General features: G+C 35.2%; 1 protein-coding gene across 6 annotated transcripts in view; it reads right to left on the minus strand.

Moving 5' to 3' along the window:
- The window catches only part of TAB2 (TGF-beta activated kinase 1 (MAP3K7) binding protein 2), a 73,110-nt gene extending 45,523 nt beyond the window's left edge, over positions 1 to 27,587 (minus strand). For 3 of the 6 annotated variants that reach the window (XM_039846942.1, XM_039846938.1, XM_039846936.1), the window contains exons 1-2: positions 27,280 to 27,411; positions 4,019 to 4,168 (exon numbers count right to left, since the gene is read on the minus strand). The gene's annotated coding sequence lies outside the window, so the exon portion shown is untranslated. Of the gene's footprint in view, positions 1 to 4,018; positions 4,169 to 26,824; positions 26,889 to 27,279 lie in introns of those variants that run through there. The other 3 variants (XM_039846937.1, XM_039846939.1, XM_039846940.1) reach the window with 3 other exon arrangements.
- Between the last annotated feature and the right edge of the window lie 215 nt (positions 27,588 to 27,802).

Genomic DNA, 27,802 nt, shown 5'->3' on the forward strand with positions numbered 1-27,802 from the left:
CTAAAAGTAGATGGCAAATACTGAAGTGGAAAGAGACTAACAGCGAGAAAGTGTGATGAAAGATGAAGCTGAATTAGTAGGGGAGGCATGGTCACATCATAGAAGATGGTAACTGCCTTCTGCATCACATGTGCTGCATCTCAGAAGTCAGCAAAAACAATATCCCTCTCACTTTCTCAACTCAGATAATCCATCTCTGAAGCTCCACGCCCTGCCTGTTTCTGTGACATTCCACCAAGTCCTAGACACGGGCATGCATTTACAGTAACATTCACTCTGTGCCACTTAGAGGTGTATAAACTGCAATGGAGATTCAAGCCGAGTAAGTGCCTAAAATTTAGGAAGTGAAGACAGGGATGAGAAACTTCACAAAGAATGTAGTGGCTGAGTTTAGCCATGAGAAATAGTAAGTCTTGCAAGATATCACTTAACAACTGTTTGTGTTGAGGGAAAGGCCGTGAAAGAACATGATAAATTTAAAGAATTGTGGCTGTGGTGCATGCAGCAGGGCAGTGACATATGAGGTTGAAAAGGTGGCAAATTTTCAGTGAAAAATATACAGATTTCAGATAATGTAAAAGATAAGTATAAGAAATTTCTACTGGTCTGGAACTTTCTCATAGATGTGATCCATTTTTTGGTTCACCATTTCTGGAATCCATTCCATAAACACTGCCTACAATATGCTAGGCAAGGTACTCTAAATATGCAAAGATGAATAAAACATACTCCCTGCTTTTGAGATTATAATCTAGTGGAATTCAGATTTATATTGGACTTCTTATAGCACATATCAGTTATCTCATTTTATCTTCATCATATACGAAGCAGAGAAGACAACTGTTATATCATTTTTTTAAACTTAAGACAATTATGAAGAGACATATTAAGAGATATATCCAATTTCAACTAAGTCAGTAGCAGATCAGTATTCTAAGCCAGTAGTACACAACTGTGGTGTCACACTCATTGCTACTGCAATCAGTTGTGAGATGGGTTAAATGAAATTCGTTACTAATAATAAAGTACTAGAGTTCTATCTCTCTGTGTCTATATAAATTAAAGCATCTAATCTGGAGACAAACAGATATTTAAAGAGGAGCACACAAAGATAGTCACTTCAGTGCGTATTACTAAAACCGACCTGGATATCTATCAATGAATAAGTAAATTAATGTACAGCAAAACTATGGAATACCAAACAGCTGTTTGTTTGTTTTTTAAGTAAGATATCTCAATAATTCTATGAAAGGCCTATAAGACATGAATGAATGAAAAAAAGATGCAAATCTACATAAATGATACTTTTTTTTTAACAAGAGATACCAAAAAGAGATGTACTTTAAAGAGATATTTTTTTATGAAATGTATAGGAAAGGTTCTGAAAGGATATCATTAATTCTTTTGACGGGGGTGCTGGGTAAAGGGAGATTTAGTAATCTCTGTTGTTTTCATTTTTTTTTACAAAAATATACATATTCATGTATTACTTATACAATTAATTATAAACAATTGAGACAACTAGAATAGAATATTTCCCCTATAAAATTATTTCCTATATATTACCACATAACATTATCTTATGCTGATATGTGGGTAGGAGAGTAATAGTAGAATGGAATGAGTTATGTGAAAGTACCTGTACTTAGCCAACTATATGAACTTTCAAATAACTCAAAAGCTATGTTATCTATGTTTAAACTGTTACTGATATAGTTAACAGCTGCAACAATGATCAATTTTCAGGATGCTTGACAGATGAGAACTACGGTTTTAATTTAAATATTACCTATGGGCTTATATATTTAGGCGGATGACTAACCATCTCTATGTGTAGTCTCCTAATTTACAATCCAGTTGTTTTTTTTTTTAAAAAGCCAAGTCTATCCCTTTTTTTCTCCCAAAGGCTAACTCAATGTGAACTAATACATAGTCCTCAAACCAAGTAGTACTCATCCACCAATGAGATGAATTAATGCTTAAAAGAAAGAGGTAGTTTATTGTTATCATCTTAAGCTTAAGAGTCCCCCAATAAACATAACATTCTTATAGAAAGTTATCATATAGAAAGTTATCACATATAAAGGTGGACAGGAACACTTTTCTCTGAGCTAACAGTATAAACACTACGATTTAGCACTTACTATGGGTGAGGTCCTGTGCTAAAAGCTTAACATGTATTATTTCAGTTACTTCTTACAACATTCCTGTGGTAAGGATTAAATGAGAAATTGCAGGTAAAACTCTTCACACATAATGCCTGACACATAATAATAAATGTTGTCCTTTATTAAGTATTGCTACTGCCTAATCTACAACTTTATCAAGCAACCCTCACTCTATCGCAGTCAGCTTTTCAAAAAACTCACTGATTTAAAGTGTGCCTAGCTAACAAATCTTCAACGGATCCCCATTACCTACTGAATTAAGTCAAACTCGTTCACATGACATTCGAAAGCATGTATGATAGAACTCTATCTCCTGTCATATCTTTCTGTATTCCACTATTCTCTAAGCACACTAGACTGCTCCCAACTTCTACATTATTACATACTTTTATTTCCATAACTTAGAAATACTCTTGCCGTTCTCTCTAAAGAATTCTATCAATCCTTCGAGGCTCAGTAGAAACACAACCTTCCCCATAAAACTGATTCTTTCGCGCACTCTCAAGTACCTTGTTTGCACCTCTAGTATGATACTTTAAAAGTTCACTAAAAGTAAGGTTTATTCATTTCAACATTCCTACTGTGCTTAGAGCAGTGTTTTAAACACAACTTGCATTCAATAATAAAGATTTTACCATCACTAATAGTCCCAGTGATAACTAATAAGACTTGAAATTCAGATGCAATTCTCTTTGATTTCCCCTTAATTCACTTAATGGTGGTAATGCTCCTATAACTTTAGTAGTAGCTTCCTTTCCAGTCCTAACTCAACACTCAATAAGTTAAAATTCTTTCAATACCTAACAAATATTGTAGCACATAATCAGTGACCTACTGATGACTAAACTGGCTGACATTAAGTTCATTATGCAGTAACATTAGAGGTAGGAATGTAAAGCATAAGCTATAATACTAGAATCACCTCTTAAAACAACTGGAATATAAAATTCCTCTGTTCAATATTGGGTAATCTCTAACTAACCTGAATCACACTTTAAAATCAAAAGACATGTATTATTATCTACCCATTTAGTAAATACAGTCACTTTTTATGGATTGTTTCTAAATCCATACAAATTAGTAAAAGCAATAAATGTCCTTAAAAGCTAACTGACCTCAAACCCTTTAACTATTCATAAGTAGTTTTCTCTTGACTAAAATCTAAGGCAGCAAGAAACCTCAGTTTTTAATTTTATTGTTACATTTTAATTTTGTTGTTACAATTCCAACTATTTATGACTTTTCTTGCCTGGCTTCTTTTGAGCAACAAAGTAAAATATAGCAAATATTAGTTATACTTACATTTAAAATGTAATTAAATTCTTCAGGTAGAAGTACTACATAAAATGTTATTTGGTTCTATCCAGAAATCTTACCTATTACTTCCAATTACTGAAAAACATATTAACTCTTTAAGTGAAAGCATTCGTAGTATAGAGTAGTTGAGGAACGCAGGATGGAGAACTAGTGTCACTTATTTAATTCCCTATACTACATACACTATATGAGAACCTCTTAAAGGAAGATAATTTTACTGTTGTCAATGTTTACTTTTCAATGAAGACCAGAGTGCTTTTTGTACATTTACAGGGCTTAACTCAATAGCATTTCAGATTTATTTTTCTTAAACTGTTTTTGAATTAGGTTGCTACTACTAGCAAACAAGTTAAATTAGGAATACTCAGGCAAGAGGTATGTTAAAGTCAATACTAGCCGCAAGTTACCTAGATGTTAGGGATGCTACTATACTTTAAAGCAAGATTTTGAAAGTAAAGTTTTGGTTATTATAGATTTCATCCTAAGGCAGTTACATAGGCTAAGCTTGACTGGTGCCATGGACTTTAGCATACCTGGAAATAGAAAAATTCAAATTGTAGCTGTTCTTGGTTGGCCCATTGCCATTTTTTGCAGCTTACAAATTTTTAATTAAGTAACTGCAGTGAGCTCATCTCTACTGGATACTTCTTTCCCAGGGCAGGTCCAGGAACTGGGTCTGGAGCCTTGAAAGCAGAAGAGAAACTAGAGTAAACTAGAGGTAGGCAGAACAAGAAATGTGACCAGATAACATTATGAGATCTAATAGCAGTGAGGCAGTCCCCAACGTCTCTCACATAAAATATTATTAAGTGGAAAAAAGATCTCTTAAAATACAAGTTACCAGAAGATGCTATTTACATTAGTTATGTCATTGTTTTTATCTACCCAATTTTATTCTGGACTCCCAATTCTAGAAACTGAAATAGTAGTCTTTATGAAATCTCTAGTGGCTTTTAGCAACAGACTGTCTCATATGAAACCACAGAGTATAACAAAAAGAAAAAAATAATAAACCCATTTTCAATGGTAAAAGTGAATTGTGAAGTCCTGATTTTCAGGTCATTTTGCTTTTTCTATTTTGCTATCTTATTTCCAATTGTCTTCTAACTGCTCCTCTAATTTCCTAAAATCAATCCTCAGAGGTTTCTTAAAAAATGCCTTAGATAAATCCAAGCAAAGAATCGAAATTCAAGTTCCAATTTAAAAAAATACTTGGTAATTCTTAAAGAGGGAGGCAAAGAACAGCTTATAAGATGTGGTTCTTAACCACACTAGAAATTCTTTTTTCTATTACCAAAATAGATTCAATGATTAAAAAAAAAAAAAAAAGTTAGGTCCATAGTAAACAAACAAACTTGCAACTACAAAGGTTACAGAAATGGTAGGATATTGAAAGTGGTAGACTGTTGTACTAATTAGATAACTAGGGCCTGGAAACAATGTCCTTATGCTTGGTGAGCTGGCACCCTAAGGAGTTTCTCCAAGAAATGAATCCCACAGCAGTCAAAATAAACTGAATTCTCTGCTGCTGCCAAATGATGGCAGATTGTAAGGACTGTAACAGGACAAAAAAATAGTGAGGACAAGGAATCAAAGAACTTAACTCCTTGCAATTTTAGTAACTAGTAACACAACAAAGCAAATTAGAATAAAAGTAGTTTTTAAGAAAAACATAAATTTTCCATCTTTTGGGATGACATGCTGTAGGTGAAAAAAAACTAGGAGAGAAAAATCTAGGTTCAAGTCTAGTTTCACTAAGGCCTTAGACTAAAACTCTCTAAAGTTTCCTTTCTATCAAATGGGACAACACCCCCCACCTCACTGGATTGTCATGATAATTAGCTAAAGTATGTAATAACCTGGCATAGGTAGTCAATACATTTTCTGTATTACTAAAGAATAAAACATTTTTTTTCTAAAGATATGGGTATACTGAAGTTCTCATTTTCATAAATGCTAAAACAGCTGTGTAACAAGCTTTAGTTTTAAATAACTCATCTGCATCACGTCCTAAGAGATACAACCAATTTATCATCACTGATTTCAGAACAACTACAAAGCAAATGTGTGAAAGAGCTCAATTCTGAGAACTGATGAATAAAAATATAACAATTTACATTTCAGATATAAAGAGAATTAGTGGCAAACAAGAAGACATGTAATTCTTCTCTCTCTAAGTAAAGTACTTTTGTCAACACATCTCTTGTTAAAAGGTTTTAGATCCGAAACACAGTGTTATTTTAAAAAACAAAAGAATCAGTACATGACATAACTTGTGTCTTTAAGTCAGGAAATGCTTTAAGGGCAAAGAAAAACCTTACATTTGTGCAATGAGTTTTCCTCTTATTGACAGAACAGTGGGTTCCACACAAAATTATTGTTTACCATATATGGTTCAAAGATCAGATTACAACTTCCCTAGCATTAGCAAGTAATAGGGCAAGTATCATAAGCCACAAGGAATTAAAAAAAAAATTTCCTTAAAGTCATTCTAAATGTATTCATTGCTGCACTTTATTTCAAAATGGTTTTTAAAGTTAACATGAAAAATGTCTCATTGAAAACAGACTGCAGTTTATGTAGAGATGATAAAATTGTTTTATATTTCCCAGAAGGCAAAAAAAAAAAAGTAATTTAAGAATGAGGATTCCCATTTATTAACCTATGTGGCTAGGCTTTCGGTTTAAAGACCAACTCAAAAGAAAAGAAAAGAAAAAGTGGTGTGAGGGAGGAAGAAAGCAAAATGAAACGCTTTAGATTAACTATCATACTGAAATCTCATTACTCACCATAAAGTTTCAGTTGGTTCTTTTGGCTTTTCCGCATGTACAATGTCATTTACAAATAATGAATTTGCCTTCTTCCTTTTAAATAATTACTTTTTTTTTTTTTTGGTCTAATTGCATTGGCTATCAGGTCCAAGACAATGTTATGTAATAGTAATGCTAGCCAGACCTTTTTTTGATTCGTGGCTTTTTAAAAGGAATTTCATATTTCACTAAACACTAAAATAGGAATTCTAGCATTTTACCATAAAAACTGCTGACTTCTCCTCTGAGCTATATAAAATCTTAGATATATTTATTTATTCTTGTTTCACTAAGGATTCTTATCTCAAATGTGTTGATCTCCCCTTCTGGTATTCCTCAAGGTATTCATATTGCCCTCTCATGTACTAATATGAATTAATCTGATTTATCATTAAATTCCTAGAGTGAATCCTACTTGGTTACAGCATTATTCTGTTAATGTAATGCAAGGTTCCATTTGATAGTTTTATTAAGCATTTTTTTGTACTAGCTTTTATGAGATTGGTGTATAGTTGTCTTTTATGCTCACATTTTATGTTATGCTGACTGTAAAAACTGGGAAGCTTACTTTTTTTTTTTTTAAACTATGTTCTGAAATTGTTATCTGGTGCTTCATGCTTTTAAGAACTCAACGGTAAAACCTCCTGGGTCTGGTGCTCTTTGAGGGGAATAATCTCTTACTAGTGAGACCAGCATTTTCATTTGTGGCTCCAGATTATGTCCCTTTCTTTGTAATCTCTCCCTTCAACCTACGAACATACTAAGTCTTAATCATCTTAAAGATACATCCATGTACACACTCATACCACAAAGTTTTTCCTTACCGGTTGTCTTGTTCAGCAAGTATTTATTCGTAATGCCCTTTAATAAAATTGCTATTTTATTCAAGGTACTGAAGAAATAGAGAATGAGCTGTAGGTTCCTGCACTCTACTATTCCTAATCCAATAAGAAACACAAACATGCTTACAAAAAACTGCAATAGAAATTAAGGAATGACTATGCTATCCGAGGCCATCTTTCTCTTACCATTCATTCCTTGCCAAATTTATCTACTGAGCACTTATACTATGGTCTCAATTAGGTTTTAATCTGCCTTCAAGTTTCCTCCCTTCTTAACAGTTTTATTCAAATCACCAAATCCAATAATCTCTGAAGAATCCTCATCCACCATTTTGCAATGTTAACAGAATATCTTTAAGTTTTATTAGGCATTTCTAATTCATCACATCATTTGATCCTTATGAAAAATCACTGAGGAAGGCTAGGTAGTTATTACACTCAGTCTGCAAGGTTCAGAAAATTCAGTAATTTACTGATTATCAAAACTCCAATAAGCAGCAGAGTTAGGGCTAGAAAGATATTCAAGGCTTTCGAACTCTGGGTCCAGGGTTCCTTCCTCTACATTGTGTTAACTTGACTGGTTGATTATTAACTTGAATGATGACCGATCATTCTCTTCTTGAAAACTTTTCTAGTCAGCACTGCACATTCTTCTAGTTTCCTGGAATCCTAATTTCTATGTTTCTTTTACTGTTTGTCAAAAGAATAAAGATGTAAAGTTATGACATTCATTCTCTCACTTCCTCATCTGGCATCTCATCTACACTTATAGAATACTCTAAGGAGAATCTCCTTTAAATTGTAGTTTAAGCTTTCTATCCTACTTGATGAAACTTAAACATTCAGAATCTTAGAATCTGTTATTGAAAGGAACCTTACAGATTATCCAGCACAATACCCTTATGTAATAAGAAAACAAAGTTCAAATAGTACAAGTTGGTAGTAGAATTTGAATAAAAGTTTAAGACAAAATTTGCCTTTTTAAAACTTATGAATCACAAAATAAATGCATATATTCACAGTAAATGTAAAATAATTAAACTAACTTTAAGTGTAACCACTGGACCTTATTTAATATTTGTAAAGGACCTGTCCCTATTTTGAAGAGATTTTGTTTATATGACAGAATTAACAGAGTACATTTGTCAAAGTAGATTTAAAGAAAATCACAGAACAACAATATAGTTAAACCCTGCTCAATTCTGTATATTCATGCATTAATAATCTACATTCCAGATTTTTAAGTGAACTCGGAATCAAAATCACACCACTACCTATGCTAATACTTTCCTCTTAGGTTGCTGTCATATCCCAGTCTACGAGGCAGAAACAGATACCACTAGACTGCTTGTTGGAAAGCATTTAGATCAGTGCCTGGCACATGGTAAGCATTCAAAACATATCAGCAGCTACCACTGCTGCTGCAACAATTACTACTTCTAAATATATTCATATCATTATAAATGTGGCCATATTAACGATTCGGCCATACAGAAAAGAATCTTGTCGGGGACAAGTACCTCGCGCCACTCCATCTGGCCTATTTTCCTGGTGGGCAAGGGCCCGAACCTTAGTTATCCAGAAACACCTCTCCAACCAGAAGTACTTCAATATCTTAACATTCGAGTCTGAAGGCTCTGAAAATTAAGTGATCATTTTAAAAGGAAACTTTATACTTCAATATACCTGAACTTTTAAGCTCATTTAATCATGATATAGAATACATGAAAAATAAAAAGAAATCTCATGTGAAGCAAGTTTAAAGTTAAACTCTTCTCCAAACTAGCTCTCCTTCTCAACTTCCCATTTTTATCAGAAGCAATTCTCTTTTTAGCCTGAAAACTGAAGTTACTGAAACTCTTCCCCTGCCTTTACCTTTCTCAACTTCTTCAAATCTCGTCCATTTTATAATTATCACCCCCTAAAATGCAAATTCTTAAGACTCTCCTCACTGGATGTTACAGTCAATACAGTCTACAATCACTTCCATAGCACTGAAATCTAAGAAGTTCTGAAAAAAAAAAATGTTTTCATGAAGCTTCATGTCAAAACTCATCTGGTAGTGGCAAAAATCTGCTCTGAACTGATGTGAGGCTATTTATAGGGTTTATTTGGCCTCCTTACTGTGAATATTTCCATGTTTCACTGCAGAAATATTAGTGTTTAATTACTGAGTGATGCCTCAAACTCTGCTGGGGTGTTACATAATATACGCTATATACACCATATTAACCTAAAATTAAAAAAATTTTGAATTTCAAAACATAGTTAGCCTCTGGGTTTCAGATAAGGTATTGTGGACCTGCACACTATTATTCCAAGAATCCTAATTTAGGCACTCTATTCTTAACTTTCTGATACTTTCCCCTACAACATTCCATGCATTTCAGCCTCACCTTTTACCACCAGGTCCTATAAATCCTTCTTCCCAAACACCTTTTGGAATTGCCAATTCTACTCTACCCCCACTGCTATCACACTATCCAATCCATCCATCTCAATGACCAAATCCAAAGCTTACCTCCACGTCACCAAGGTCTTCCCACTTTACCTATCAAGTACAGTACAAGAGATTAAGAGATATTCCTATGCAACTACTTTAAAAATTTCACTCCTCTGCATAAGAACTTAAACTGGAAGATACATAATAGGAGGGTAACGAAAGTGATTGCTAGATTCTAGACAAGGTTTTGTTACCTTTGAAACCTTAGTTTATCTATAGCTGTGAGCTAAGAATAGATCTTTTATCTTTTTAAAAACAATGAAAAAATTTAAAATATTGAAATTAACTTATAAAATCCATATCTGTGATGTTAATATATGCTTCCTTATGAATGCCGAACACAATAAAATCTAAAGTGTCTAAAAATCATAATTTTGTAGTAATCTGCATAAATTATCTTCAGAGATATCCACAATTGTAAATTAATATGAAAATATCAGTACTTTTTCTATTAGTAACAAAGTCACAGGCACTGCTAATATTGCTGTGGTTTACTGCTTAAAATCATAATAGAAGGAAATGCTGTCAGTTGAGGTTATTGTTAGTGAAAATATAAAGATGTGATTTTTTTCCTCATCTAAATAAATGCATGGATTCCTCTAAATTCTATCCTCAGACCCCTTCAGGGGTCATGGAGCCAAGAGTAAAACTCTACTAAATTCACCCACTTTTAATTCCCACTAGCACCCTTATCCCTAAGAATCCAGTCAGACTGTCTGAACACGATCAACCCAAATTTCCTTCCTGACTCTGCTATTGCCCTTGCTTATTTAGAATGTCATTTCTCCAATGATGCTTATCAAAATCTTTACTTCTTCATAACCAATTCGAGCTTCATCTCCTTCTTGAATCCTTTTTCTACGGTTTCAGCCTACACGGATCCTTCTATTCCTAGAACTCCTAATGTACCTGTGGGTCCATGCTTCATGATCCAACATTTAATTATTCTCTTATTATAGTTCCACTTCTGTGTCTCTTCACCGAAGGAATAAGACCCCTGGGGACATGGGCTATATGCTTGTATATGAGACATTGCCTATACATAATAGAGGGATACAGAAAGTATGCAATAAACTATTCTCAATAAATCAAGTATTAGAATATCATTTGTTTGGCAACTTTAAGTACCAGAAAATACATCAAGAGAAGGCCAAAAATTCCACTAAGCAGCTAAAACAGACATTATAAATTAAGCTTAATAGTTCACCTTGATCGGAACCTAGATACTCTTATTATATTAAAAACTCAGACGCTTATTTATTAGGCAGTAATAAATTCCAAGTAGTAAATCAGGATAGGAGTACTAATGTAGGCATAAAACAATGATTCATTCCAAAAATATTTGCTAAGCACCTACTACATGCCAGGCACTATTCCAGATTACACAGATTCGGGGGTAAAAATACAAAACATCTCACACAAGAATTTACTGTTAGACCTTGGACTAGAACCTGGGGCTCCTGACTCTCATTCTGAAACTGAACCAGAAAACCATTTCTATCTTGCAGAAAAGGTTGAGTATGGGGCAGGGGAATGTTCCCCATTTCAGAAGGGAATAAATCATGTAAAATATAAAGAAATGGATTTGGAGCTATTAAAATATGTGTGTGTATATATAATCTACATAGTATATAAAATCTATAAAGAAATAGATTTTGGGATAAGTTTCAATTATCTTATGTAGAATATTACCTAATGATACTAAATGAATGAGGTGTTACTTACTCATTGGCTGATTAATATTTTAATCACAACACTTCATAAAGTTTTGTTTTTCTTCAATGAGTTCTGCCAAGTTGCTTCATTTATTTCATATAAAAATATAAAAATTTATCTACCAATATCTCAGACGTGGGGTGGGTGGTAGTAGTGATGTTGGTAAATATTATTCTAAATAATCTTTTTCAATGAAAGGAGGATACAGAAAAGGAAGATAATGAGAATTTGGGTAGGAAAGAAGGAATTGCTTGCTGTACATTTCAATCTCTACTGTTGATTATGAGACCAAAAATAAATTACTTTTCCTAAAGTGAAGTTCTTAGACTAATAGCAATGGAATGCAAAGGCTGAGTGAGTGAAGGGAAAGCGGGGGTGGGTGGGACTGGAACAAGTAAACTGATAGCCTGACAATGCCACGTTAGCAACCTAAAGTCATCTTGTCCAAAACTCAGCCCACTGCCCCCCAACCCAATAATGTTATCTCTATGTCAATTATTAATAATTGAGCATGGTTCTGAAGTTAGAAAACTCAGGGTCTTCAACTCTCCTTTTCCTTGCCATATACACACAATGGCACAGTTCCACTGATTACTCCAACAAATATTTCTTGCATTCATCCAAACCCACAATGTCCTTGTTCAGGTATTACCTGGAAAATCACAGTAACATAATAATCTATTATCTGATGACTTATTCCACTCCTAGGCCTTTCTAAGCTAGATTTCACGTTGGTAACAAAATTTATAGCTCCTAAAACTATAGCTGGATGTTTCTCCCCAAAGAGGTAAGAGATTTCATAGAATTAAACTATACTGAGTTTCAGTAGAAAGTGGTGACACTGACCTCGAGAATAATGGAAAAGAGGCTAAGCAGGAAAAGAGTTGAAGACCAAGAACTTACTAAAAAGGGGTCAGATAAGTCAGATAAAATGCAGGAAAGAATGGGATCAAGATTAATATTACTTTTTCTTAAAATGTGCATAGGAAATTTCCTGAGACAAACCACAATGGACTAAACTCTAAGCTTGGCCTACTATCTTGCAATGTGTGCTCCCTTGGACATAAGAAGTCTAGGACAAAGTTTAGATGATTTTGCATAAACCTATTACCACTAGGAAAAAGAACAAATAACAAAAGGCAAAATGTATGCCTCACTGACCTTGAGTTAGAAATGCTGCTACGTATGGGTGCATTTTGTAGGTGTGGAATGTTTGCTTGAAAGCATAAGGAACTACTCAGAAAAGACCTTTGACCATAACCCATACTCTGGAATCTCAAAAACTCATTTACTTTCAAAAGTAGGCAAGTTTACTAGCTTTAAACTTTAGCAGAGTGTATGTGTTCATTAATTTATTCACAAATATTTACAGAGAGCTTAAGTGCTAAGATACTGTACTAATGGTGTAAAAACGTGTTCAGTGGGAGAAACTGAAAAGTAAACAGAATATTTATTATAACAATATGATAAATCCTGTGATGGGGAAGCAAAACAAAGAGCTAGATATATATCTATATGTATATCTATAGATATATATATACTGATATATATATTTATATATATATAGATATATATATATATATATATATATATATATATATATATATATAAATTACCAATAAGAAAATATCGTTAGAGTTAACCAGTTATAATAGAAAAGATTGTGGCATTTGAAAAATATTTTCTATAATACCTTAACATGAAGTAAACACATGAACGAACTCAGGATATCAGTCTTTTCACCAATTCTGTAAACTGAGGCACACCCTCTCGTTTTTCCAACTTCTAGTTGTTAGGCTCTCCTTTGCTAGCTATCTTGCATTCCTGTTAATTTTTGTTTTTGATCTATCTCTCTGGCTGTCCTGTTTGCTTCATCTACAAGAGAAATATTGCCACAGAAAGCCATTTAGCACTTAATAACAGTATCAAACGCTTTTCACAATATGCATAGAGCTATTCATTTTATAAAGATTTAGAACAAAGCTCTGAAAACTAGTAAGACACATGTATCTATACCACTATTATTGCCATCTACTTATCAAGTATGGTTAAATAAATATTATAATACGTATATATCCCCTAAATTGTCTCCAAATCACATAATTTCTAGTGCACTTAACGTCAGATACACAACAGTATGTTAATAAACAGAACCAATCCAAATTTCCACAAAGTTCTTCACATAGTAGGAGAATATAGCTTTTTGCTAATAATCCTTAAAGCAGAGTACAGTAAAAAGAAAAAGGTTACGGTAGAGTTTTTAATAAATATCACTATAATTTCTCATATATCGACTCAACTGATGAATCTCAGATTTCCATTTCTAGGTTGAATCTCTTGCTGGAATTCTATTTTATATATCAAATTGCCTACTTGATATCTCTAGTTTTATGTCTAAAAGCCTTTCAAAGTTAACATGTGCAAAACCAAATTCTTGATTGCACAGCCTAAACTTGCTATTTCATTGTCTTCACAACTCAGATCAACAGCAACTCTATACTTCCAACCTCTTGGTCCAAAAAATATTGGAGTCATCCTTGACTTCTCTTTTACATCTCAGATCCAATTCATCAGCAATTCCTGTTCACACAGGGTTTGAATCATATCCAAAATCTGACCTCTTCTCACCGTTTCCTGTTACTACCCTGGTCCAAGACACTATTTTCTCTCATTTGGATTACTGCAGCAATTAATTTCCAATATGGTTTCCTTGCTCACATATTTGCCCTACTCCCATAGTTTATTCCACATAGAGAGGCCAGAGTGAATCTTTAAAAAGGAAAGTAACCATCATTTAACAGTTTAAGGGGAAAAAACCATATGATCATATCAATTAATGAAGAAAAGGCAAACCAAACCAAAACATGTTTAGGGTATGTGCATTGGAAACTACAAAATGCTGATGAAAGATATCAAAGAGTACCTATATATAAGGAGAGAGATACTGTGTTCATGGATTGAAAGACACCCAAATAAAAATGTCAATCTTCTGCAAGCTGATCTATAGGTTTAATGCAGTTCCTACCAAAATCCCAGCAGTTTTTTGTAGATTCCAAATTTTACATGGAAAGGAACTGGAGTGGCTAAAACAATTGTACAAAAGGAGAAGTGAGTTGGAGGAATTTCACTACCTGATCTTAAGACTTACTCTATAGCTACAGTAATCAAGACAGTTCTGGTGGAGGGATAGCCACAAAGATCAATGGAACCTAGCAGAGAATTCAGAAACGGATCCTTAAGTATAGCCATCTGACTTGACAAATGTGCAAAAAGCATTTCAATGGAGGAAGGATAATTTTTTCAACAAACGGTGTTGAAACAACTGGCCATCCTTTGATAAAAAATGAACCTCTATCTAAACTTCACATCTTTACATAAAAATTAAGTTACATAAAAATTACAGATTTATATATGAAAGACATAAAGCTTTTAGAAAACATAACAGGAGAAAATCTTTGGGGCCTAAGGTTAAGCAAAGGGTTCTTAGACTTGACAACAATGGCACAATCCATAAACGAAAAAAATGGGTAAATTACCAAAATTAAGTTTTCTTTTTTTGCTCTGCAAAAGCCCCTGTGAAGAGGATGAAAAGATAAGCTGCAGACCAGAGGAAAATATTTGCAAATCACATAGTCAATTAAGGATTTGTATCCATGATATGTAAAGAACTCATTGAATTCAACAGTAAAAGACCTGGATGCTTCGCCACAGAGGATATACAGACAGCAAAGAAGCACACAAAAATATGTTCAACATCATTAGCCAGTAGAGAAATGCAAATAATGCTACAATGAGATGTCACTACACACCCGTTAGAATCACTGAAATGAAAAATAATGACAACACCAAATACTGAAAAGGATGCAGAGAAACTGGATTTTGCATATTTTGCTGGTAGGAATGTAAAATAGTGTAGCCACTTTGGAAAAGTGGTTTGTAAATTTAAACACATTTATCATACAACTCAGCAACTGCACTCTTAGAGATTTTTTTTAAAAATGTATTTTCTCATAAAAACCTATACAAAACTATTCATAGCAGTTTTATTTTTATCACCCCAAAATGGAAACCCAAAAGTCCTTCAATCAATGGTTAAACGAATTGTGGAACATCCATAAAATGGTACATACGTCTTAGTATTAAAATGGAATGATCTGTTGATATAACAAATTGAATGGATCTTAAGGGCATAATGATAAGTGAAAAAGCCAATCTCAAGAAATAACATAATATATAATTCCATTTATTTCATATACTCTCTAAGTACCAATATTATAGTGATAGAGAACAGACCAGTGGTTGCCAGGGGTTAAGGTTGAAGGAAAGGTATGACTATACAGATGGTTCCTGACTTACTACCGTTTGACTTCATGGTGTGAAAGCTATACACATTCAGTAGAAATGTACTTCAAATTTTGAATTTTGATCTTTTCCCTGGACTAATGATATATGGTGCGATACTCTCTTGTAATGCTGGGCAGCTGCAGCAAGGTACCATGAGACGGTAAACACCAAAGTTCTACCGTGTACTATGCTGCCAGTGTTTCCAAACATTGTTTTGTACTTTTGCATCCTATCATACCTACAAAACGCCGATCTGTGTCTCTTGCTTCTGGTGAGAAGAGGAGGAAGGCAATTACTCTAAGGTGAAAGTCAACATAACTGCCCAACCATAGGTTAATGTAAGTGTTCTGAACACGTTCAAGGTAGGCCAGGCTAAGCTTTGATGTTGGTAGGTTAGGTGTATTAAAGGCATTTTCGACTTATGATATTTTCAACTTATGATGAGTTTATTGAAACGTAACCCCATTGTAAGTTGAGGAGCATCTGTATAGGGGTAACACAAAATAATTTCTTTGTAGTAGTGAAACAATTCTATTTCTATATTCTGACTGTGATGGTTACAAGAATCTATACACACGATAAATGATACAGAACTATACACACACAAGCACCAACAAATAAATCATGTTGTAAAAAGTGAGGGGGGGAGGAAAAGGCAAATAGATGTCTTAAAATCCTTCAGTGGCTTCTATCTCACCCTGAATAAAATCTAAAGTCCTTACTACAATCTAAAGATGCTATAAGTAAAGCACATACTTGGATCTCATCTACCCTTCTCCCTCTCTCTTAGCTCCAACTACAATGGCCTTCTCGCTCTTGGAACATGGCAAACATGCTCCCACCTAAAGTCCTCTGAATTTACTACTGTCTCCACTTGGAGAGCTCTTTCCCTTGATCACTTCATTCAGGTACCTGCTCAAATGTCATCTAATCAGAGAAGTCTTCCCTGTCTCCCCTTCATATGAAGTGATGTCTTCTTCCCCTTTCTTTCTCCATAGAAACCTTAAAACCAGCAAAGAGAACTCAAATGTCTTTCTCACTTTAACTGCCCCTGTGGTTTGTTTTCATATTAGTGAATGGTAGGCACTACACTAAGCGCCCAAGTACTCAAGATCAGGGCATGTGCGATCCTTTCCTTGCTTTATTTACTTCACGCTCAGTATTCTCTTCTTAAATTCATCACCCACTCTTAATCACAGCCCTAATTCAGATCCTTACTGACTTTCAAATGCCTGCCCCTCCCTCCCAAGCCTCTTTCCTAAATATTCTCTATACTGAAGCCAGAGAGGTCTTTCTAGAATGTTAATTTAAGCATTTGCCTTCCATCATTTATAAGATGAAGTCAAATCTATTTTACAAAGCATACAAATATCTTCATGTTCTGTCTTCTAATTTTCCACCCCACTTCCTATTAATCCACTGCTGGTGCCTAATGCATTGTGAAACTACTCAGTTACAGGATACATGTGGACTTCCCTATCTCTATCTTTTACGCATGTTGTTCTCTCTGACTGAAATGGCCTCTTCTCCCAACTTGTACTTTTCTTCCTCATCTATCTGACACACTCAGATATTTCCTACGAAATTTCCCTCTAATATCCCTTCATTCCTCACTGAGCCAGACACTCTTCTCCTGCAGACTCCTAAAGTGTTTTATGTTTTAACCCTGTTACTGTAGTTGTTACAGAACAGCATACTAGGCAGTATATACCTCTTGTAGGCAAGAACTGTATTTTACTCATTCATCTCTCCATCCTTGTCACCTAGCAAAGTACCTGGCACACGGTAGGAACTCAAACTACTGGATCAGTGAATTAGACTGACTAATAAAGAATGAGAGATGAGACACAGTGGAAGAATGAGTAAGGCAAGATTTCTTGCGTTAGCCAGCTATTTTGCACAGGTGTGTCATAGAAGGCACGTGAAACAAACTCTATGGAGTTTCTTGTTATTCTTTTGCTCTTGTGATATCTTATAAAAGTTGAAGTACTAATCCTGTGGCTTGGTTTGGCTAAGATCATCAGTTCAATATTCCCACCAGTTACCTTCCCCCACCAAAGTACTTCTTGTTCCACTTACAGAACTACTGCAACTGCTCTGAATAGTCATCCTGTAAATTCATGCCATTGTTCATGAGGGGAAAATCTCATAAAGTGAATGAGGATGTCTCGCTCAGGCCAAGCGATCATGCAGCCAGAAAAATCTCAAAAAAGAAAAAATTAGTAAGAAAAAGTAAGTTCAATCAATACATGTCAATACATTTTTATGTGTAAAAAAGCAGAATCATCTATGAATGGGAATTTTTTTGAAATCTCCATTTCCACGTGTTTATTTTTCCTTTTCTTTAGAAAATCACTGTAAAATGGCAAATGGTACTTAGCCAAGTACAGTTCAGGCATGTACTAGTCACAAGGGAGAAACAGCAAGTTACTCTCAATACAGGACCTGTACTTCCACCAACTTTTGTCTGACAGTGATCCCTTAGATATCCCCTTCAGTACTTTTTTTCTTCAATTCTAGCAACTTCTTAACTGTGATGCCTCCATACATGTGGCTTAAGTTCCAGAGAGTAGACATTCATGTTTATCGGGTCACTAACTGCTTTTAAAAAAATTAACCAAGCAACTATACCACAATTTGTATTCAATGAATTAAAATAAAGTATACAGTTTTGAATTCCTTTTAAAAATCAAGTTTTCTACCTATATTGCTATATTCTCTACAACTATTTGCTAGTGATGAGTTAATACCAATAAAAATCTATGTTCAGAAAATGAAAGCATAACAGAAAAGTCCATAAAATGTCAATATGAAAACAAGTATCTATCTTTATATTACAGATTTGAATATTAATTTTTAATGGGAGGTTTCTTCAATTTAAATGTTTATACATTTGATTATTGGTTTATTTGTTGCATATAAGACCAACTATTGCAAACAGCAAAAAAGCAAAATTAACTTGACCCATCTGAAAGGACATGAAAATATGTTAGGGTTTCAAAATAATGGTATTTGATGAAAACAAAAAATGAAACTTTTGTGTATACACATATAAACAATCATTCACACATGCTAACTTTGCTAACAGCAAAACTATTTAGCAATAAAAATAAGACTGAAAAGACCGATATGTATCTCATAATTCTTTCTGCATTAATAAGTCATTTATCTGATGATTAATGGCTGGATCTCTATCACTATTTGTGCTCCTGACTTTACTTCACAGACTGCACAAAAACTGCTCATGTGTAAGACTAAAGAGTATCACTTCTAGGATTAGAGATTTCACGAACACGTTACAAAATGTTCTAATTATAATTACTAAAATGCAAGCGATTTTTTAAACATTTTCAACAGCAAACACAGCAATTGGATTTATATTTCAGTAATAAGTTAGTTGTATTATTATACTAGCAGGAAGAGTTCTGAAATATACTAATTAATCAGTAAACAAATGGAGTTATTAACATGTTAAAATGTTATTTATACAAACAGCATTTAGTATTAGTAGAGCAAAATATTCTACAATAATCATTCCAGTTGACTCAATGGATTAAAAAGTCTTTAGGAAAATAAAAATCAAAGCAAAAGATCACAGTTAATCCAGTAACACACTGGAAAATTTAGCGTTATATCTCCTTTGAATATAAAATGTGGACACAGAAAAAAAGTATTGCTGAAATTATGGAAAAAATATTAACCAGCAATTCAGAAAATGTACAGAGATCTTTTTATATAGATAAAGTGGCACAAGTTTTATACTATTATATTTAACTTTGTATTTGTTGTGCTTTCAAAATCTGATCTATGTTAATTTTCTAATACTTTTCATGTAAAAGAAGTAAATTATGGATTGTGAACTACTTTCAAAGTGAAAATGTGGGCTTTTTCAATGAATGGGTAAGAAAAATACAAAGAATAGTTTGTATATTTGTGATTAAAGAATGATGGTGATATTTATTTCATCCTTGGTCTACAGAGTTTCAGTATGTTAAACAGTATAGAAATTATTTCCCTTTCATTCTATTTGTTGAGGAAAAAAGGAGTGAATAGGTACCCTGAAGGAAAAACCTAACAAAGTAAAGTTCCAATAAAATCACTTCCCATTACTTAAGCTACATATGTTTAATTAACTAGAACAAGAATTGGCTTGTTCTATTTGAAAGATTAATACTTTTAAAGATTAAACTTGACTAAATAGAAGGTGCTCAAAAATGAAGCCAATATAAGAAAGTTACAGAGAAGAAAAGCTGCAGCACAGGACATCATGGGATATATTTTACATTTTGACTACTACTTATTGATGCCTATTAGGTTCCAAGTACCAGGTACTGTGCTAGCTAACATAAGAAACACAGATAATGTGGTTAAAACTACTATGCGGCGTGTTACTATACATATGTATTTTTCAAAAGGAAAGTCCTAGGCTCAAAGAGTATGAGTCTGAGACCACGGAGCTATAGTCAGCAGTAGAACTTGGATTTGAACTTGGGCTCCTCTGACTTTAAAGACCAGGTCTTTTCTTATTACTTCTCACTGACTCCCAACATGGTAAAAGTAAATATTTAGTTAAAAGGGTGGAGATTGACAAACTGACAGAGAGACCAACTTAAAATCAAAAGTAATATTTTCTTAAATTGCTGAGAGCATTAAAACTAGGTAAACTCCCTTCTGCTTCTATCTCCTCAGTTCATATCAGAATTGTTTTTGTTGATTTCTCTGACTAACAAAACCGGCCTGGTGTGAGAACCAAATTTTGCAAGGTCAAGATGCTGATTCAAGTTTTTGTTTGTACTGGCAAATATTTTCTCTCATTGATAGGGAATGGAAAATCCTTCCACTCAATTGCCATTGGCTCTATACTGATAAAACAAGCAATATCTCTGGCCTGCCTGGCTGGCAAACTGACAGGAAGCAAACGTGATGTGCTTAATTCTGCAAATACTAAAAAGGTTAACATTAAGATATTAAAGGCCTAAAGAAACTCTTCTTAATATAAACGTTAGAGTAAACTGTTAATCTAAAACTCAAAATGAGTATAATTCAGATGGAAGTATAGTAAATAAACCAGGGAATAAGTAGAATTTACTAACCAAAAATTATTCTTTCACACACTTTTTTTTTTTTGCAATAATTCACTGTCATTTTCCCAGAACCTGTCTTCCTCACCAGCCAAATACACAAATTAAATGGTCAGAATTACCCCCCTCCCAAAACTTCCAAGTTTTTGATGGTAGTCTAAATAATCTCTGTACTATACCTAGAAACATGACATTGTTTTTGATTTATTGTTTTGGCAAGGTTGGGCAGAGGGAGGCTGGTTGCAGGGATCACACACTTTAACAGATTAATTCTTTTGAATAATTCTATTAATCACAAGCAGAATTCATATAATTCTACCAAAATCTCTGTTAAATTCCACATCTTTACTCTTGCTTTTCTCCTCTGTCTCTCTCTCTACAAGACCTTTCCAACCTCTGCTCTATTATTTGGCTTCTATGACTTATACTAGGACTCTTTTTGTTTTTCAAGTTAAATAAGAATATCATTTTCTTTAACGAGGCAATTAAAATACTACAAATTCTTATAATGCCCTCATCTATGTTGTACCTGTTTGTGGATAAATCAGACTTTCTGAAGCCACCCAAACTGATACTCAGCAATAATATCCTTTTCCAGTGGTAGGTTGTTATAGTTCAAAATAAGAAAACAAACCACAAGAATATAAAAATATTCAATTGTATGTATTTTTATCTCATTTCTAAAATAGTACTGTTATGCCAATTTTGGACATAAAGCAATTTGTCCTATACATTTTTGTGGGGAATTTTTTCAAAAGCCAAGAAATATTTTGTGCAAACGACTAAAGGTCTTAGAACTTAAGGGAAGTATTAAGCTTTAGGAAAGCTAAAATTATTCATTAGGCAAAAGATAACTTGCTATAGACCAGGAAAAAGCTGTCTAGTGTTAAGATTTAAACTGAAAAATAGTTAAAGTAGGTTGGGGTGGGGTGGGATGTTTTCCCTTTTCCTTGAGAAGACCAATATTCCCCACATCAAAGAATGCAAGAAACTGATTGAACCATTTAATTCATAAAGCCAATATAAATCTACCGTTTCACTGAAACTGCCTTAAAGATAAACTTGTCTTTTTAACAATCAGAGCACATAATTATGCATGAATTATTTTTTCTACTCTGCTTTTTTAAAATTGCTATTCACTGAAATGTCAACAACTCACAGGGACTAGGTTAATGAACACTAATCTAGCTGCAAATAATTAATCTTTTCCTCCTTTCAATTTCTAGGATATTTAAAATAATTTTGGCTAGATTCAAAGAATGGCTTTCAGAAGATTTTGCATGACATCTTAGCCTGTGCTTAAAACTGAAGATTCGAAGACTTATGTCCGGTGCATCTAGTTTTTCGACTCAGAAGGTACTTACTACTTTAACAGTTGTGATACACAGAAAAACTATCGCTAAGAACTGTCCAACTTTTTCTTGAGCTCCTAACTATAGAAAGGCACAGAAGATATGGTGAAGTCAAGACTGAGGAAAACAAGACATGGCCTGTCCTTGAGAATCTCAGTTTAGTTATCTCCCACTAGAAAAATGAAAAACTATTGCAATTTGACTCTTCTCTCAAAAAACTCATTCACAATTTGCATTATTATCTTTTTATCTTTGTAAGTTTTCCTTAATACTTCGTAAATTCTTTGAATTACCCATCTTCACACAATAAGAGTAAAAAATGACAAAAGCAGACCCTTACTGAATATTTAACAATATCTCAGGCACTGTACTAAATGTTTTATAAGTAATTCCCATGAATTTCCATATCTTAAAAAAAAATTTCTATTCTAACTTGTCAAAATGCTGACATCCGGCTCATCAATCTGTACAAGATGTATCGCAATGCTCCCTCACCAGAAAAAGGAAGAATGCAGGTTTACTCCTAACATCACATTGACTAGATAAGGTATATAAACTAGATAAGGTGTATAAACTCTTCAGAATATACTAGTGACTATAAGTTACAGTTGCAGGCAAGACTGCTTTAGTTGTTCAAACACAAGGTATATTAAGCAATATTCCACTTGGTGCTATGAGACCTTCTTGGAAGGGTCACCAACTTCAACTATGTTTTATAGAACTCCAGACAGGTGGTAAACAAAAAATTGCAATTTACTGAGACCCTTCTATATATCAGATAATTTACACAAAATGTATTATTTACCATCACAATAACCTTGTAGATATTATAATTCATTTTACAGAGAAGAAAACAAGCTCAGAGAAGCTGAGAAATTTTAACTGGCCCCAAATCACAAAGCTAGTAAGTAAGTGGCAAAACCAGGAGAGTAAACTCTAAATTTTCTAGTGAGCCACAAAGCCACTTTCTGAAGTAATAACCATAGGAAATCACGATTAATTGAGACTCTGTAATTCTTAAGTACAAGCATAATCCTTGTTCCTAAGTTATGAAATGTATTCTTAATCAAAGAAAAAATGTATGGGATAGTTTCTGTTTTTAAAAGCAAGGAAAATATCCATTATGCAGCTTTTAAAAGAGCAAATATACAATGTTAATTCCCCAATAGCCTTTTGTGGATTTTTTTTTCACACAGTAGTTTTTTTCTCCCAGACACAGTACATTTTACTTACTTATTATGCCTTCCACTACAAAATGTAAACTAAGAGGACAGAAATTTTGTCTGTCCTCTTGAAAGTCCCTAGCACATAGTAGGTGCTCAATAAATATTTTGGAAATTAATTAAAGCTGGGTACCCAAAAGGCATTCTGTAAATACTAGTTTCTCTTTCTTTCACTATGTAGGAAACACTAAAAGGGTTAATATTAAGATATTAAAGGTCAAAAGAAATAGATGATTATAAATACAACTGAATTTTTTTAAGTTTTACATTAAGAATGTTAAGAAGCAAATCAGTAACACATTCAGCAAAGCCTCATTTATCAAGCATCATCAGGAAATAAGAGTCTACATAAATACATTTTGAACAAATGCACTTTTAAGTGCCAAAACTTTAATCAATTTTCATAGAGATCTTTTACTGATATATATCTATGACTTTACTTTGTAGCAATTCTGATTTGGATCTCCTTCTGAAACATCCACTTGTTAGCTGACACTTCTTCCAGTGCTTTTAACAGTAATTCATTCTCTTCCTGAGGACTAAGAAATTAGAAACTAAGCATATGCTGTAAAATAAGTCAAAAAATCCAACTGAAAAGTCTAAGTGAAATGTATAACTTTAATGTAGCCAGCTAGAAGTAGTAAGTACTACTTAATGCTAAACATGGTGTTCTGAGGGATGGAATACTTAGTAAAGAAAAAGACAGCCATTCTTAAGCTCTGACTCTATCAAGATCATAGTCAAGTTCAGTGTATAACTAAAGAGGATATAGAAACTACAGTACTGGCTACCCCTAAGAGTACTTACTCAGGTTTTTTAGCTGTCAGATTTAGTAAGTGTCCTTGCTTTTTAGGATCAGAATCACAAAAAATGTAATGTTAAAATACAGTAAGTATTTTGGAAATATGATCCAGAGATAAATAAATATGAACACATATATATTAAAATTTCATACAATTTCGATGTCTCCAAATCCTTACCATCTAAATACAGAGAATTTAATATGAGATGACATATACAGTCAGGGTCTACCAAAAGATCCAGAGCAGATCTCTCTAGTACTGTTCAGCATGATCACTTTCCTATACTTGGAAGCCATCACTACCCACATCTCCAAATTCCTAGCTGCCTAAAACTGTTCATCTAATCCTTTACCAGTATCTTATCCCCTATCTTCTCCTGCTTATTACTGTTTTGCCCCAATCTTCACATTTGCCTCTGTTATTACCTTATTTATAATCCATTTTTGGAGAGTTCCAATCTTAGATGGATCAAATAAAGATGACATAAGTGAAACATGGAAAAAGTACTACTACTGTTCTCTGGGTCATGGGAGCCTGGCCAGGTAGAGATGTGATGGAATCGTAGCTTTTTTGAATTACAGTTTTATTTATGAACTTTACATATGTAAAGATTATTAGGAACTTTTTAAAAAACATCTATAACAAGACAAAAATTCTCTTTTAAAGTATATTGATGATCCTTAAGATATAAACTTTTAGTCTTGATCAGTTTATATAAAAATGCTGTTTTAGAAAATTTGGACATTCCTCACAGACTTTTCTGGCATGAAACTCATGTCAGTTTCGTGTAAATGGTCTACATTACACCCATTTTTCAAAATGCAGTATGTTCATAAGTATGTATGTACATTTCATCCTAAACAGTTTTTTAATAAAAGAATTTTCCTTACAAGGAAAACTACAGAAGTAGAATAAACTTTCATTTCTATTAAGACATACAAGACTAATCATGTTAAGTCATTTACCCAAGTGTAATGTGTAATAAAGAAGCGATACTCAAAAATGGCATAACTGGGGATTTGGGTAGTACCTACTTAATACAGAGTTTAAAAAACCTCCATATGTCATGAGATATAATAATTGGTATGCAAGTCTTAAGCAATATTCTTAACTGAAGGCAAGCACTTCTTTCCACTAAAGAGAGGACCAAATGTAGGTACCATTTCAATCAAATGGGACTGATTCAAGTTAAAATTTTTTGGGAAATCTGTATCAGATGAGACTCTGATCATTTACCCATTTCTTAACGAATTACGAAAGCACAGGTTCCACTATGACAGTTAACGAAAGAGAGTTGAAAGGCTACATTTCAACAGTGTCCTTTGAGAATACTTTTAAACTCAGGAAAAGTTATTCCATGCACCCAAGAGAAAAATGAAATAATGGAGCATATTCAGTGGATGACTTATTCATCTAATTCATGCATTCAACTTTCAGTTGATCCTTTAAAGATTTAAATCTTAAGTACCCTCTATTAAAAACTGAGATTTTAAAGGGGGGGGGAACCCCAACGAAGCTCTGAATCACTGGAATTTTTGTTCTATTTCCTGTTAACACACTGATAGTACCATCTTCAATATATTCGTCCCACACACGTTTTTAAAAAGCTATAGAATCCTTTTAAAACTAACTTGGCCCTATTTTAACTTGTAGCTTATTTATCTGACAATTCCTCTTATTGTTTCTAATTGTTCAGCCAAGGCATATAATAAGATGAAAACATGTTTTCCTTTATCAGAGAATGGTTTGAAAATCTAAAGTCTCAAACTGTCATCGCTTAAAATCAATCACAATTTCACTGTTACAAAAAGCTTAAAGGTATTTTTTAAAGGTGTCAACACTCTGCTACTGTACCAAGAGTGTGTGGTAAGCAGCAGTAACGTAAAAACTGAAAGCAAAAATTCTATTCCATGCCCACCCAAATTCCCGGCCAATCTGAAATTGCATAATGAGCAACATACTCTTTTGAGTGAGCTAAAGCACAAACCAATCCTTTTTATAAAAAGTGAATCAACCTGACCCTAAAATTCGACACTTTGCAAACTTACCTAAAACAGACAAAATGGATGCAAAATTATACTGCTTCACTGTTGCTTTGAATACAACCTTAGTGTTCAAGAACTTTCCAATGAATAAAAGCACTGAAAACAGCCTCGCGCTGGGGACTAGAATTTCATGAACTTGAGAAACTCCTGTGAAGCTGCAAATTCCCTCCACTCTCCTGGAAACCCCTCTTATCAGAAACATTTGAAGAATTTCTCCGCAACAATTAAGCTGCCTTGAAGAATGGAAACCTAACATCTCAAATATACTATATATGGAATGAAACACGGCCAAACACATAAATACAAACTCACACGATCTATGACACCTTGGTACACAACTCCGCCGGAGCAATCCCCACAGCATCAGCAACCGAAAGATACACCTGTCACCTGTTCAGCAATACCAAGACCCTCTCAGCCTTCCTGACAAAACCACAATCTTAGGGTTTGAGGTTGATTGAACAGAAAACAAGAATTATCCTGTGAAATCTAAGGGGCCACATTATCACAGCAGGGCTTGCTCCCCACTTTAAGAAGGCTGCAGAAAACCAGCATTAGAAAGGGAACAACCTTCTCCCCCTAGACCCCGAGAGAACTCTCTCGGTCTCTCGCTGCAGTACCTTGCCTCTAAGTCATCTTTATCCGGACCACGGCTCCCCAGAAAGGAGTTTTCCTTCCTTCACCCCGATCTCACACATGCCCCAGGGGCGGGCCGGGGGCACCCGGGCAGGCAGGGGCCCTCCCCACCCCCTGGCACCCTCCCCCACCCGGGGCTGTCCCCGGCGCCCGACTCCAATGAGTCTCCCCCTCCCCCTACACAAACTCCCGGGAGCCCGGGCCCGGCCCAGTGCTCCCCACCCCCACCCGGTCTGGAGGACTTGGGGGGCCTCCCTCTTCGCCTCGCCACTGGGGGAAGGAAGGAGGCGGAGGGAGGAAGAGTGAGAGGAAGAAGCGGGCGCCCCGCAATGGCCTTGCAAATCGGCAGAGCCCCTTCCAGACGAAGGGGGGTGCGGGGAGCCGAGGGGAGAGCCGGGGCTGCGGCTCCCGCCGAGGCCCGGCTGCGCTGTCCGCTTACCCTTCGTCGCCGCCGCTTCCCCCTCCTCCTCCTCGGCCGCCGCCGCCGCCTCTCCTACTAGGGCAGCCGTCTCCACCGTCGCCGCGGCCGCCTCCACCACCACGGCCGCCGCCAGCGCCGCCGCCGCCTCCGATTCCACCCGGCAGGGGGGACACCTCAGCCCTCCCTCCCTCCCCGCTCAGCCCCTCCGATCGGCCGCCGCCGCCGCCAACTCCCTCCGGCCGCCGCCGCCGCCGCTCGTGGCTGAGGGGGAGGGGAGGGGGTCGGGCTGGGTCGCCCCGCCGGCGGCTGCTGCAGATCAAAAACGATGGCTGGGTGGCGTCGCCGCTCCCGGCTCCTGGGCTCGGGCTCGCTCGGCCTCCCTACCTCCCTCTGCCCCCACCCCCCTCGCACTCGACTGCCCTCCCCCCACCCCCCCAGCTCTCGCTCGCTCTCGCCGAGGCTCTGCCAGCCCAGTGCAAATCAAAATACTGTCACACAATATGGCGGCGCAGCCGCCGGCAAACACCGCGAGATCTGCGGC

The sequence above is a fragment of the Pteropus medius genome, unplaced genomic scaffold, assembly GCF_902729225.1.
Source record: "Pteropus medius unplaced genomic scaffold, Ma_sr-lr_union100, whole genome shotgun sequence".
Lineage (NCBI taxonomy): Eukaryota > Metazoa > Chordata > Mammalia > Chiroptera > Pteropodidae > Pteropus > Pteropus medius.